The sequence below is a fragment of the Hyperolius riggenbachi genome, chromosome 6 (genome assembly GCF_040937935.1).
Source record: "Hyperolius riggenbachi isolate aHypRig1 chromosome 6, aHypRig1.pri, whole genome shotgun sequence".
Taxonomy (NCBI): domain Eukaryota; kingdom Metazoa; phylum Chordata; class Amphibia; order Anura; family Hyperoliidae; genus Hyperolius; species Hyperolius riggenbachi.
Window position 1 is genome coordinate 121,942,805 of NC_090651.1, and position 14,939 is coordinate 121,957,743.

A 14,939-nucleotide genomic window follows, 5' to 3' on the forward strand; every position below is an offset into this window, starting at 1 on the left:
GACGGCTGCAGGGAGGCAGAGCCCTAACCACCCCCTGGAAGGACTCGCTCAAAAGGCTCTGGCGTCGCCTTTTGCTAGCACGGAAATCAGCGGAGACAGCAGAGGAGGCCACTAAGGACTGGCTGCCAGAACAGGCCTCAGTGTCGGCGGCAGGAGTTGCAGAGGGGAGAGGAGCAGTGCGTTTCCGCACTCCTGCTGGTGGTACTGGAGGAGCAAGAGGGCGGGTGGCTGCTGTTGCTGCTGTTGAAGGCTGTGCAGTGCTGGGTGTGGTGCCACTGCCAGCACCAGATGCCTTCAGCCTCTTGAACTTCTCATGCTGGTGGTAATGTTTAGCAGCAAGATGGTTTATAAGAGAGCTGGTACTGAACTTTAAGGGGTCTGCACCTCTGCTCAACTTCCGCTGACAGTGGTTGCAAGTGGCGTACTTGCTGTGAACTGTGGGCATGGTGAAAAATTGCCAGATTGGTGACGTGAAAACCCCCCTACGGACTGGAGCCGCTGCTGCCTGTCTCCCTGTGGTGGTTGGGGGGGAACTTGGGTGCGACTGGTGGTGGTACTGGCAGATGCTGCTGCTGCTGAGCCTGAGACACCAGCAGGCTGTGGGACCTGCCTACTGCTGCCAATGCTTGCAATGATGCGCCTCCTTGCAAGGCCCACAAGCGCATCCTCCTCCTCCTCCTCAGAGCTGCTGATGATGACATCCCCAGGTGCTGGTGGTGGCACCCAGTCTTTGTCCGTCACCCTGTCATCATCATCATCATCATCCTCCCCCTCCTGAAACATGTCCTGCTGGGATGATGACCCCCCAAACTCCTCTCCTGATGCATGGATGGGCTGCTTGACTGTTGCCATAATCTTGCTGTCCAATCCCTCCTCCCCCAAAGTGCCCATCAGCATCTCCTCCTCAAAATCGCCAACAACAGCAGACAATTCCCTCATGATGCCTGGGGTCAAAAGACTGCTGAATGACAGGTCGCCAACTTGTGACGGTGAACTGGCCTCCTCCCCAGGCCCTGCTGGGCGGCTGCTGCGAACAGGGGTGGTGGTGGTGGTGAGGGTGGAGGCCTCGGATGCAGAGCTGATGGCGGGCTGCTCATCCTCCGTCATCAGTTGCATCACAGTGGCTGCATCCTTTTCCTCAATGGGACGTTTCCGACCCGGCTGGAGGAAAATAGGAGCAGGTACTACACGCTGCTGCTGCTGTGTCTCTGCAGCGTGAGTTGCAGATGCTCCTGCTGGGCGCCCAAGGCGTCCACGGCCAGTGGCTATAGGCGGAATGTTAGCCACTGACGCAGCTGCTGCTGCTGCGGAACTGTGCATGGTGGCGCGGCTTGCCACAATGCTGCTCCCTCTCCTCCTGATTCCCTTGCTGCCCTTCCCCTTGCCCACACCGCGCTGGCTGCCATTTCCAGACATCTTAGATGTTTTTGGCGTAAACAAAAAAGTTTTTTAAAAGGGTGGGTGAAAAAGTGGGGTACTTTAATGGAGTGGGTTGGTGGGTGAGGTGACACTAATCACTAAGTGATTAGATCGCTAAGTGATTACTAGTACAGTACAAATACAAAATACAATAATCAGTAATCAGTAAGTGTGAACAGTGAACAGTGAGTGTGTCCCCTAGTACACTAGTACAACTAGAAAATACAATAATCAGTAGTAATCAGATTCAGTAGAAGGAAATAGAGTGTGTGTACACTACAGACAGTGCACGCACACACACACGCAGGAGCTAGCCTATGAACAGTGAGTGTCCCTAGTACACTAGTACAACTAGAAAATACAATAATCAGTAGTAATCAGATGATTCAGTAGAAGGAAATAGAGTGTGTACTGTACACTACAGACAGTGCACGCACACACACACACAGGAGCTATGAACAGTGACAGTGAGTGTCCCTAGTACAGTATAACTACAAAATACAATAATCACTCAGTAGTAAAGGACAAGACAGGGTAGAATACACAGCACAAACACGGGTATAGATGAGAAATAAACTAACAGAGAACAGGAGGACAGCTGCCCACACAGGCAAGGCCCTGAGGCCTAAGCTTGCCTGCAGCAGCAGCTGTCTCTATGTAACACACAAGCTACTAACTAAAATACAATCTCTATCTAGCTAACAACAATATAGGTGTATAGAGCAGGTGTATGTGAGCAAAAACGCTAGGTGATTGACCACAATAGAGCACTTGCTAAGCCAAAGCACAGAGAAGCAGATCTCTCTCTGTACAAGTCAAGCAAGGACGGAAAAACCTAACATAGCGGCCGCTATTTATAGGGTAGGGACTGGCCAGGGTCTACCTCTGTGATTGGCTGCCATCAGAGGGCCTGGGAGCCCTCTGATTGGCTCTAAGGACATCAATCTGGGCTATGACGCTATTCGAGCTCAGTATTCGAGCTCGAATAGCGCTGTTTGCTCGAATAGTGCGAATAGTGAATGGGCTATTCGAGTTCACTCGAATAGCCCATTCGAATAGCTGCAGCTATTCGAGCTCGAATACCGAGCTCAAATAGCTGAAAAAGAGCTCGAATATTCGAGCTACTCGAATATTCGAGCTCTGCTGAGCATCCCTGTCAGCCATCTTCATTCCCTTACAAACAATACCAGTTGCCTGGCTTTTGTGCTGGTGTCCTGCCTCTTACACGTTATTTCCCAGGCTGAGAATGAACATGCAAATCAGATGCTTAGACCCTGGTCTAACTCCACGGGCTGCATGCTTGTTGCAGGTGTACGACTCAAAAACAATCAAAGCCAAAAGCTTAGCATCACAGCCAGGCAACTGGCATTGTTTATAAGGGAATGAAGATGGCAGCTGCTGTATTCCTCTCACTTCAGATTCCCTTCAAGCATGACACAGATGGAAATATCATCACTTTTGTACAGTATTTATTTTTGTATTTGTTCCCCCTGGGATAAAAGTGTGACCTAGTGACATAACACTTGATTTGAGATCTTAAGGATTCAAGGAGAGTGAGGGGGCTTCAAAATCCTTTGTTATCATTGTTTGCCCTAGGTGATGTTTTCTATGATCTAGTGCTAGGTAGAAGGGTACAAGCATGGGCGTAGCAATCACCCCTGAGACCCATGCCATTGCAGGGGGGCCCAGAGGCTTTGGTGGCTCCTCCTTCTCTATCTCCCCAACCGCAAGTACAGTCAATTAGCAAAAAAAAAAAAAACCACCACGTTCGCTCAAAAAGAGTCCCTGCCACCTCCTCCCACCATGCAGAGTATCGAGTAGCTCTCATCTTTTTCCTGCTTCCAGACGCTGCTTCACAGCAGCACATTCTCTGCTGCCAATCGCCGACTCCCGATCACATGATCCTCATGGGGTTTAGGGACCAAGGGGGCCCCATGCTATCATTTTTGTAGGGGGAGGGCTACAAAGTCTAGCTACGCCCCTGGGTACAGGTCAGCTTTAACATACACATACATGCATTAGGATCTATATACATCATGCAGTGTTCTCCCCAGAAATTTTTTTCCAGCTGGGTGGCATGAAAAAGTAGCCGGGTGGGGCATGATGAGAGAATGCCGGGCCAGAGAGTCTCTATGCAACTCTGCTTACAGCACAGAAGAAGGTAAACTGTGATAACAGCTGGATGCTCACCAAAACTATCCGGGTGAAGCATCCACCTTAAAGAGCCTGGGGAGAACACTGATCATGTATTCATTCAAGTAATCCAGATTTTCCAGTTGGGTTATAGATCATGGGGTACTTGAAATAATAATCAATAAATCAATAATGGTCATCTCTATGGACCATAGAGTAGACAAGAAACACCTGATACATTACGGCTGATGATTTCTGATATAATATTTAAATTGAACCCAAAGGTGAAAATAAACTGATGAGATAAACAATTATACTGTATTTATCCTCCTACTCCTAAAAATGACTTTTTTTATGTATCCCATGGCTTTCTTTTATATTTAAACATTCACAAAGTAGGTTGAATATTTTACTGTCTCTAATTAGTGGCAGCCTATTAAGTGTCCCAGAGTTAGAAAAAGGTCAATAGTTCATGTATTTTACCTCTCCCTGCCCTCAGAAGTTGTATTCTGCCAGGAAAACTCTTATGGCTGTAAAATCAGTGATGTTTAGTATATTCCCGACAAGGTATCGACAAGACAGAAGCTGTCACTTCCATGCCTAGAAATTAACTCTTTCAGGCAGCAAAATGAAGCAAGAAAAACAGCCTGGTTATTAATATGTTTTGTACTGTACATACATATGTTTATCTCATCAATGTCACATATCGCCTCAGATATGAGAAAAAGAAGAACCGAGAGCCCAATATGGTGTAGTATGTACAGGCAGGAGGGTAAATAGAACGAGTATAAATTAGATACTCACAAACCAGGGTTACCTCCAGGCAACCACTGTATAGGCAGGTGAGGAGATTAACCTGTCCTCACTCAGGATTAAGAAGTCGCTCTCTGTAGACTTGAAGAAAAAACGGGTATCCCCCTCTACCAAGGGTGGATATTAGACGTGTAATATTTGAGAACAGAGGCGTCAAAAGAATAAAAACAGTATTTAAAAATTTTAAAATTGCTTAGGAGGCAGTGGTGGACTTACCTCCTACAAGCAGGCACAACAAGCTGTGTATTCAAAAGGGTACATTTATTGGTAAACTCCAAAGGTAGATCGCAACGCGTTTCACAGGTCAAACCCGCTTCATCAGGCAAATACAGTAAGGAGTATACAACAGCAGTATGTCCGGGTAGCACCTGGCGCCTGGTGCTACCCAGTCATGCTGCTGTTGTATACTCCTTACTGTATTTGCCTGATGAAGCGGGTTTGACCTGCGAAACGCATTGCGATCTACCTTTGGAGTTTACCAATAAATGTACCCTTTTGAATACACAGCTTGTTGTGCCTGCTTGTAGGAGGTAAGTCCACCACTGCCTCCTAAGCAATTTTAAAATTTTTAAATACTGTTTTTATTCTTTTGGCGCCTCTGTTCTCAAATATAACACATATCGCCTCAGGTACACTTTAACTACCAGCGCAAAGCCATCACATTGTATACTGTGTTGTGAGTGAGCTGCAGTAAAAGTTTTAGGGTGTTTGCTTATCATTAGTATCATTACTGAACACAAAGCATTACAGAGAGCTGGTACTTGATGTGGTAACCAAGACTAAAGATAATGACAGGGAAAAAGTAGTAGGTATTTGACAAGGGACAGTAGCAATGGTGGTGGCCACCTTTCCAGATGGCTTCCTTATGTTTGTCTAATTCAGTGTCCCTAACCTATTATATGTAGGTCAGTTGTTCAAACAGCACTCTGACTGCATTGGGTGCATGCTTGTAGCAGCTGTGTGACACAAACACTACCGTGGCCGGAGATTAGCATGAAGCATAGCAGCAACTGGAACATTTAAAGGTAAAAAGAGAGAAAAAATATCTAGTCTAGATATTCATCTGCTTGAAGCTGCTTTTATTACCATTCAATAGGAAAAATACCATAAATGTAGGAGGCACCAGAGAGATTGACAGCCCTAGATTTGTACAGTAAAAAGCATGTCATTGGTTGTTTTGTCCTCTATAATGTTACAGGAATAGAACAGACAATGTGTTCTCTGTATCAAGTCCTACTGCTTAGCAGAATCACTTTTACAGTGTGTCAGTCTTTACAATGGCTCCCCAACTGTCCCTACAAACAACTACATCTGTCTGCCCCTCACTATGATGCATAAAGGTCCCTGTCACTGTTTTTCAGTAGGTTTGTGAGCAGGCCCGGATTAACATCACCAGAGCCTATAGGCACAGATGTCCTGGCACCATAGACTTCTCCCTCCATGATCCTACAAACCCCTGCCGAGCTGCACCGCAAGTGTGCTGGCTGGCCCAGCTGTCACTTCTTCCTTACTTCCTCTGCTGTTTATAGGCAGTTACAGGTGCCCCTTAGTCAGGGCCGGATTTATCATAAGGCACTGTAGGCACGTGCCTACAGGCGCCTGATGATGGAAAGACGGCTCCCTCTCATCCCCTAGTGCCTTATGCCCTATGCAGAGTCCAGAGCAGAGCATAGATGAGAGGTTACTCACCCAGCTCTCGACATTCCATTGACCAGATTTCCCCTCAGTCAGGAGCACCTCTAGCTACTTAATACTGAGGATATCTCTGGCTACCTGAAGCTAAGGGGCACCTGTGATTATCTATGATGGGAAAGAGAAGTAAGGGAGAAGTGACAGCAGGGACAGACAGCACACCTGCGGTGCAGTTCGGCACCGATTTGTGGGTTCATGGAGAGCAAAGTCTAGGGTGCGGGGCCGGATTTACCATAAGGCACTGTAGGCACGTGCCTACAGGTGCCTGATGTTTGAAAGGCGGCTCACTCCTGTCTTCCCTATGCAGAGTCTTGGTGAGAGTGTAAATGAGAGGTTAGTCACCTGGCTCTCCTTTCAGTCAGGGGCACCTCTGGCTTCTTAATACTGAGGTTCCTCTAGCTACCTAATACTTGGAGGAACTTCTAGCTACTTAATACTGAGGGTACCTCTGGCTACCTAATACTAAGGGGCACCTGTAGCTACCTATGATAGGCAAGGGAAGTAAGGGAGGAGTGACAGCTGGAACAGTGTGCACGCGGTGCGGTTCGGCAGGCGTTTGTAGGGTAATGGAGGGTGAAGTCTGAGGTGCCAGGACATCTGTGTCTATAGGCTCCTGTGATGTACATCCGGGCCTGCCCTTAGTATTAGGTAGCCAGAGCAGAGGTACCCTCAGTATTCAGTGGTAGCTACTAGTGCCTCAGACTGAAGGGAGATCTCATTAGTGGAATGCCAAGAGTTGGGCAAGTAACCTTTCATTTACGCTCTACTTGGGACTTTTCACAGGAAAAGAGGGAGGGAGGCACTCAAGGAGGAGATTGAGTATTTTTTTCCATCATCAGGTGCCTGTAGGCACGTGCCTACAGTGCCTAAGGCTGCTTTCACAGTTAGACGTTACAGGCGCACTTTAGTGCAGCCCACCGCACAGCAATGAAAAATGAATGGGCTGTTCACAGTGCCCACGTTGCGTTACATTGTAACGCAGCAGGTAAAAACAAAGTGCTGCATGCTGTGCATTATAAGCGGCCAAGCCGCGTTAGACTGTTTGCACATGCTCTGTGATGTTGGAGGAGAAGGTCTCCCCTCCTCCTCTGCGGCCAGCCACATGGCTAATTAATATTCACTGCACGGTGTGACGTGCAGTGTTTACTTCCTGGAGCACAGCTCTGTGCTGTGATTGGCTGGCAGGACCATGTGATGCCGCATGCATCCAAAAGTACGCATCAAGGCATCACAGGATGCATGAAGAGCCGCGTAACGCAGCTCGATCTGACATCCAGCTTCAACCCCACTATGCGTCGCGTTAGGTGCACGTTATGCGACCTTAACGTAGCATCTAACGCAACGTCTTAGTGGGGAAGAAGCCTTATGGTAAATCCAGCCCTATTTGTGTGTATTTGCAGAGAGAATTTGGATAACCCTGCATAAAATCAGAATGATTTGCATCTAACTGAACATTCCTTAAAGTGTACCTTTAATGAGAAAAAGTGCCCGTGGGGATACTTTATCTTGAGAGGGCGAAGCCTCTGGATCCTAAAGAGGCTTCTCCCATCCGTCCCTCTCAGCGGAGGGTTGATCCAGTGCTTGCTCCCCTGAAAATCTCCTTGTCAGTGCATGTCGGTGGTGCACACATGCACATTAGTGGCTCTCTGCCTGGGCTCCAGCGGAAATAGAAGAGCCTGATTTGATCAGCTCTACTGCGCAGGTGCAAGCTGCCTGTGCCTGTGCAGTAGAACGTTCCAGATGGGGAGCCTGAGCGGAGAGCCGCTAGTAAATATTATTGCTGCTGTTGACTCGGGGGTCTCAGCAATGGAACAAGCTGCCTGAGAAGGACAGGGGAAGCCTTATTAGGATACAGAGGCTTCCCCCTCCTGAGGTAAGTACCCCTAAGGGCACTTTTTCCCTATTATTTTAAGCCCGGCACACACTTTCAATTATAGTTGGCCAATCACCAATTTTACCACCTCCATATAGAGTGAGGGTTTACCTACACAATCTGCTCAAAGTATCCAATATGTGCTGACCCTCATACTGCATGGAGGTGGTAATATTGGTCAGTGATTGGCCAATCACGATTGAAAGTGTGTACCAGGCTTAACAGTGACGAATGAGGCCTTAAGCCTGAAACACACATCCAATTTCGACAGGCACATGATTCATACCACTTCCATGTATCATGATGTATCATCATCTGCACAAACTGTTCCTAGTATTCAAAATCTGTTGGCTCTACTATATGGAGGTGGTAAAACTGGCTGGTCATTGGTCAATCACAATTGGATGTGGGTACCAGGCTTAAGTCTGGTACCCACATCCAATTTTGATTGGCAAATGACTCCCCAATTTTACCACTTCCATGTATTATCAGGGTCAATAGATTTTGAATATCATGAACAGATTGGTTAGGTAAGCTCTCATACTACAAGGAAGTGGTAAATGTGTCATTCATTGGCCAATCAAAATGTGTATGTGTACCACAATTCTGCACCTTAAGCCTGGAACACACCTTTAATTTTAATTGGCCAATCACTGCCCAATTTTACCACCCCCATGTAGTATGAGGGTCAGCAGATATTGAATACTATGAGCAGATTGTTAGGTAAACCCTCATACTACATGGAAGTTGAAGGTGTGTACCAGGCTTTAAAATGAACAGAAAACCACATACATGTTCCTGTAATTTTGCCTTTTTCATCACTTGAGAAAAGCAGCTAGCAACAACTAGAGATGGCCCAAACCGTTTGCCGGCGGATAGCATTCTGCAAACCTCCACTGTTCACATTCGCGGCGAACAGTGAACATTTGGCGTGTTCGACCCACCCCCTATACATCATCATTGAGCTAAACTTTGACCCCTTACCTCACAGTCAGCAGACACATGGCAGCCAATCAGCTAGCACTCCCTCCTGGACCCCCTACTCCCCTATCAAAAAGCAGTTGCGGTGGCCATATTGGATTCATTCTCTGGCTGCAGTGATAGTGAGAGCAGGGTCAGACTTGCTGCAGATAAGTAGGGAAAGCATTAGCTAGGCCTGTGTTTTTGTTCCTCACTTGCTGTGAAAACACCCCAAACAGCCCTTGTGAGGGCTAGCACATCGGTCTCCTGTGTTTTTTTTCCTGTGTTTGACACTCCACAGCCCACTGACAACCAGAGCTGTGTGCACGCTACTGCTGTTGCTACATTAAGTTGCACGCACAGTATCACTACAGTGCATTATTATTTTACTGTATTCTGATAGTACTATTGCATTTCTCTGTGTGTGACACTCCACAGCCCACTGACACCCAGAGCTGTGCATAATATGATTTCTGCCCTTTAAGGATTAAAACCCAACTTTGCGTCAACTCCGTAAGTTTGGTAGAACTTTTGGCATGGATCCCCCTATGGCATGCCTCAGTCCAGGTGTTAGACCCCGTGAAAAAAATTTTCCATCACTTTTGTGGGCAGAAACAGTCTCTGTAGGTTTTAAAATTCGCCCGCCGCCCATTGAAGTCTATGGCGGTTAGCCGAGTTTGCATTTTCACGAACATTTGCAGAAGTTCGCGTTCACTGGAAAAATTGATGTTCTCGACTAGTGTTGGGCGAACATCTAGATGTTCGGGTTCGGGCCGAACAGGCCGAACATGGCCGCGATGTTCGGGTGTTCGACCAGAACTCCGAACATAATGGAAGTCAATGGGGACCCGAACTTTTGTGCTTTGTAAAGCCTCCTTACATGCTACATACCCCAAATTTACAGGGTATGTGCACCTAGCAAAAAGAGCTTATAGTTTTTGAGAAAATCGATTTTAAAGTTTCAAAGGGAAAACTGTCTTTTAAATGCGGGAAATGTCTGTTTTCTTTGCACAGGTAACATGCTTTTTGTCGGCATGCAGTCATAAATGTAATACATATAAGAGGTTCCAGGAAAAGGGACCGGTAACGCTAACCCAGCAGCAGCACACGTGATGGAACAAGAGGAGGGTGGCGCAGGAGGAGAAGGCCACGCTTTGAGACACAACAACCCAGGCCTTGCATGAGGACAAGAAGCGTGCGGATAGCAATTTGCATTTTGTCGCCATGCAATCATAAATGTAATACAGATGAGAGGTTCAATAAACAGGGACCGGAAACGCTAACCCATCACAGATGTTCATTGTTCATGTTACTTGGTTGGGGTCCGGGAGTGTTGCGTAGTCGTTTCCAATCCAGGATTGATTCATTTTAATTTGAGTCAGACGGTCTGCATTTTCTGTGGAGAGGCGGATACGCCGCCGATCTGTGACGATGCCTCCGGCAGCACTGAAACAGCGTTCTGACATAACGCTGGCTGCCGGGCAAGCCAGCACCTCTATTGCGTACATTGCCAGTTTGTGCCAGGTGTCTAGCTTCGATACCCAATAGTTGAAGGGTGCAGATGGATTGTTCAACACAGCTACGCCATCTGACATGTAGTCCTTGACCATCTTCTCCAGGCGATCGGTGTTGGAGGTGGATCTGCACGCTTGCTGTTCTGTGTGCTGCTGCATGGGTGTCAGAAAATTTTCCCACTCCAAGGACACTGCCGATACCATTCCCTTTTGGGCACTAGCTGCGGCTTGTGTTGTTTGCTGCCCTCCTGGTCGTCCTGGGTTTGCGGAAGTCAGTCTGTCGGCGTACAACTGGCTAGAGGAGGGGGAGGATGTCAATCTCCTCTCTAAAGTCTCCACAAGGGCCTGCTGGTATTCTTCCATTTTGACCTGTCTAGCTCTTTCTTCAAGCAGTTTTGGAACATTGTGTTTGTACCGTGGATCCAGAAGGGTATAAACCCAGTAATTGGTGTTGTCCAGAATGCGCACAATGCGTGGGTCGCGTTCAATGCAGTCCTAGGCCGAAGAGGTCATAGCCTAGGGTCACAAAACCTGTTTATTGGGCAATTTCAATGGTGGCGAGTCTGACGTACATAAATCGCAGCAATGGCCGTTAGCAACGTCTGAATCTCACGAAATGTCTCATGCAGGTAGAAGACATATTGTTAGACTTGGGCTCCAAAGATGGGTTCCCTACATCTCTGCAAACCAGAGTTACAGGGCTCCAAATTTGGTAAAATCCCCCATAGGCTTTCATTGGGCCTCCTATTTACAGTTCCAAAATCTCACATCTTTTCAAAGGGCAATTACTCAGCAGTGGCAAATTTTCTAGCATTGTAGGGACCCTTAGGGGGAACATGACTGGTGAGTTTCGGGCCCCTAGGCCGAAGAGGTCATAGCCTAGGGTCACAAAAACCTGTTTATTGGGGCTATTTCAATGGTAGTGATGGTGACGTACATAAATCGCAGCAATGGCCGTTAGCAAAGTCTGAATCTCACGAAATGTCTCATGCAGGTAGAAGACATATTGTTAGACTTGGATTCCAAAGATGGGGCCCCTACATCTCTGCAAACCAGAGTTACAGGGGTCCAAAATTGGTAAAATCCCCCATAGGATTTCATTGGCTCCCTATTTCACTTTCCAAAATCTCACATCTTTTCAAAGGGCAATGGCTCAGCAGTACCAAATTTTCTAGCATTGTAGGGACCCTTAGGGGGAACATGACTGGTGAGTTTCGGGCCCCTAGGCCGAAGAGGTCATAGCCTAGGGTCACAAAAACCTGTTTATTGGGGCTATTTCAATGGTAGTGATGGTGACGTACATAAATCGCAGCAATGGCCGTTAGCAAAGTCTGAATCTCACGAAATGTCTCATGCAGGTAGAAGACATATTGTTAGACTTGGATTCCAAAGATGGGGTCCCTACATCTCTGCAAACCAGAGTTACAGGGGTCCAAAATTGGTAAAATCCCCCATAGGATTTCATTGGCTCCCTATTTCACTTTCCAAAATCTCACATCTTTTCAAAGGGCAATGGCTCAGCACTACCAAATTTTCTAGCATTGTAGGGACCCTTAGGGGGAACATGACTGGTGAGTTTCGGGCCCCTAGGCCGAAGAGGTCATAGCCTAGGGTCACAAAAACCTGTTTATTGGGGCTATTTCAATGGTAGTGATGGTGACGTACATAAATCGCAGCAATGGCCGTTAGCAAAGTCTGAATCTCACGAAATGTCTCATGCAGGTAGAAGACATATTGTTAGACTTGGATTCCAAAGATGGGGTCCCTACATCTCTGCAAACCAGAGTTACAGGGGTCCAAAATTGGTAAAATCCCCCATAGGATTTCATTGGCTCCCTATTTCACTTTCCAAAATCTCACATCTTTTCAAAGGGCAATGGCTCAGCAGTACCAAATTTTCTAGCATTGTAGGGACCCTTAGGGGGAACATGACTGGTGAGTTTCGGGCCCCTAGGCCGAAGAGGTCATAGCCTAGGGTCACAAAAACCTGTTTATTGGGGCTATTTCAATGGTAGTGATGGTGACGTACATAAATCGCAGCAATGGCCGTTAGCAAAGTCTGAATCTCACGAAATGTCTCATGCAGGTAGAAGACATATTGTTAGACTTGGATTCCAAAGATGGGGTCCCTACATCTCTGCAAACCAGAGTTACAGGGGTCCAAAATTGGTAAAATCCCCCATAGGATTTCATTGGCTCCCTATTTCACTTTCCAAAATCTCACATCTTTTCAAAGGGCAATGGCTCAGCAGTACTAAATTTTCTAGCATTGTAGGGACCCTTAGGGGGAACATGACTGGTGAGTTTAGGGCCCCTAGGCCGAAGAGGTCATAGCCTAGGGTCACAAAAACCTGTTTATTTGGGCTATTTCAATGGTAGTGATGGTGGCGTACATAAATCTCAGCCATGGCCGTTAGCAACGTCTGAATCTCACGAAATGTCTCATGCAGGTAGAAGACATATTGTTAGACTTAGATTCCAAAGATGGGGTCCCTACATCTCTGCAAACCAGAGTTACAGGGGTCCAAAATTGGTAAAATCCCCCATAGGCTTTCATTGGGCCTCCTATTTACCGTTCCAAAATCTCACACCATTTCAAAGGGCAATGGCTCAGCAGTGGCAAAACTCACCAGTCATGATCCCCCTAAGGGTCCCTACAATGCTAGAAAATTTGGTACTGCTGAGCCATTGCCCTTTGAAAAGATGTGAGATTTTGGAAAGTGAAATAGGGAGCCAATGAAATCCTATGGGGGATTTTACCAATTTTGGACCCCTGTAACTCTGGTTTGCAGAGATGTAGGGACCCCATCTTTGGAATCCAAGTCTAACAATATGTCTTCTACCTGCATGAGACATTTTGTGAGATTCAGACTTTGCTAACGGCCATTGCTGCGATTTATGTACGTCACCATCACTACCATTGAAATAGCCCCAATAAACAGGTTTTTGTGACCCTAGGCTATGACCTCTTCGGCCTAGGGGCCCGAAACTCACCAGTCATGTTCCCCCTAAGGGTCCCTACAATGCTAGAAAATTTGGTAGTGCTGAGCCATTGCCCTTTGAAAAGATGTGAGATTTTGGAAAGTGAAATAGGGAGCCAATGAAATCCTATGGGGGATTTTACCAATTTTGGACCCCTGTAACTCTGGTTTGCAGAGATGTAGGGACCCCATCTTTGGAATCCAAGTCTAACAATATGTCTTCTACCTGCATGAGACATTTCGTGAGATTCAGACTTTGCTAACGGCCATTGCTGCGATTTATGTACGTCACCATCACTACCATTGAAATAGCCCCAATAAACAGGTTTTTGTGACCCTAGGCTATGACCTCTTCGGCCTAGGGGCCCGAAACTCACCAGTCATGTTCCCCCTAAGGGTCCCTACAATGCTAGAAAATTTGGTACTGCTGAGCCATTGCCCTTTGAAAAGATGTGAGATTTTGGAAAGTGAAATAGGGAGCCAATGAAATCCTATGGGGGATTTTACCAATTTTGGACCCCTGTAACTCTGGTTTGCAGAGATGTAGGGACCCCATCTTTGGAATCCAAGTCTAACAATATGTCTTCTACCTGCATGAGACATTTCGTGAGATTCAGACTTTGCTAACGGCCATTGCTGCGATTTATGTACGTCACCATCACTACCATTGAAATAGCCCCAATAAACAGGTTTTTGTGACCCTAGGCTATGACCTCTTCGGCCTAGGGGCCCGAAACTCACCAGTCATGTTCCCCCTAAGGGTCCCTACAATGCTAGAAAATTTGCCACTGCTGAGTAATTGCCCTTTGAAAAGATGTGAGATTTTGGAACTGTAAATAGGAGGCCCAATGAAAGCCTATGGGGGATTTTACCAAATTTGGAGCCCTGTAACTCTGGTTTGCAGAGATGTAGGGAACCCATCTTTGGAGCCCAAGTCTAACAATATGTCTTCTACCTGCATGAGACATTTCGTGAGATTCAGACGTTGCTAACGGCCATTGCTGCGATTTATGTACGTCAGACTCGCCACCATTGAAATTGCCCAATAAACAGGTTTTGTGACCCTAGGCTATGACCTCTTCGGCCTAGGACTGCATTGAACGCGACCCACGCATTGTGCGCATTCTGGACAACACCAATTACTGGGTTTATACCCTTCTGGATCCACGGTACAAACACAATGTTCCAAAACTGCTTGAAGAAAGAGCCAGACAGGTCAAAATGGAAGAATACCAGCAGGCCCTTGTGGAGACTTTAGAGAGGAGATTGACATCCTCCCCCTCCTCTAGCCAGTTGTACGCCGACAGACTGACTTCCGCAAACCCAGGACGACCAGGAGGGCAGCAAACAACACAAGCCGCAGCTAGTGCCCAAAAGGGAATGGTATCGGCAGTGTCCTTGGAGTGGGAAAATTTTCTGACACCCATGCAGCAGCACACAGAACAGCAAGCGTGCAGATCCACCTCCAACACCGATCGCCTGGAGAAGATGGTCAAGGACTACATGTCAGATGGCGTAGCTGTGTTGAACAATCCATCTGCACCCTTCAACTAT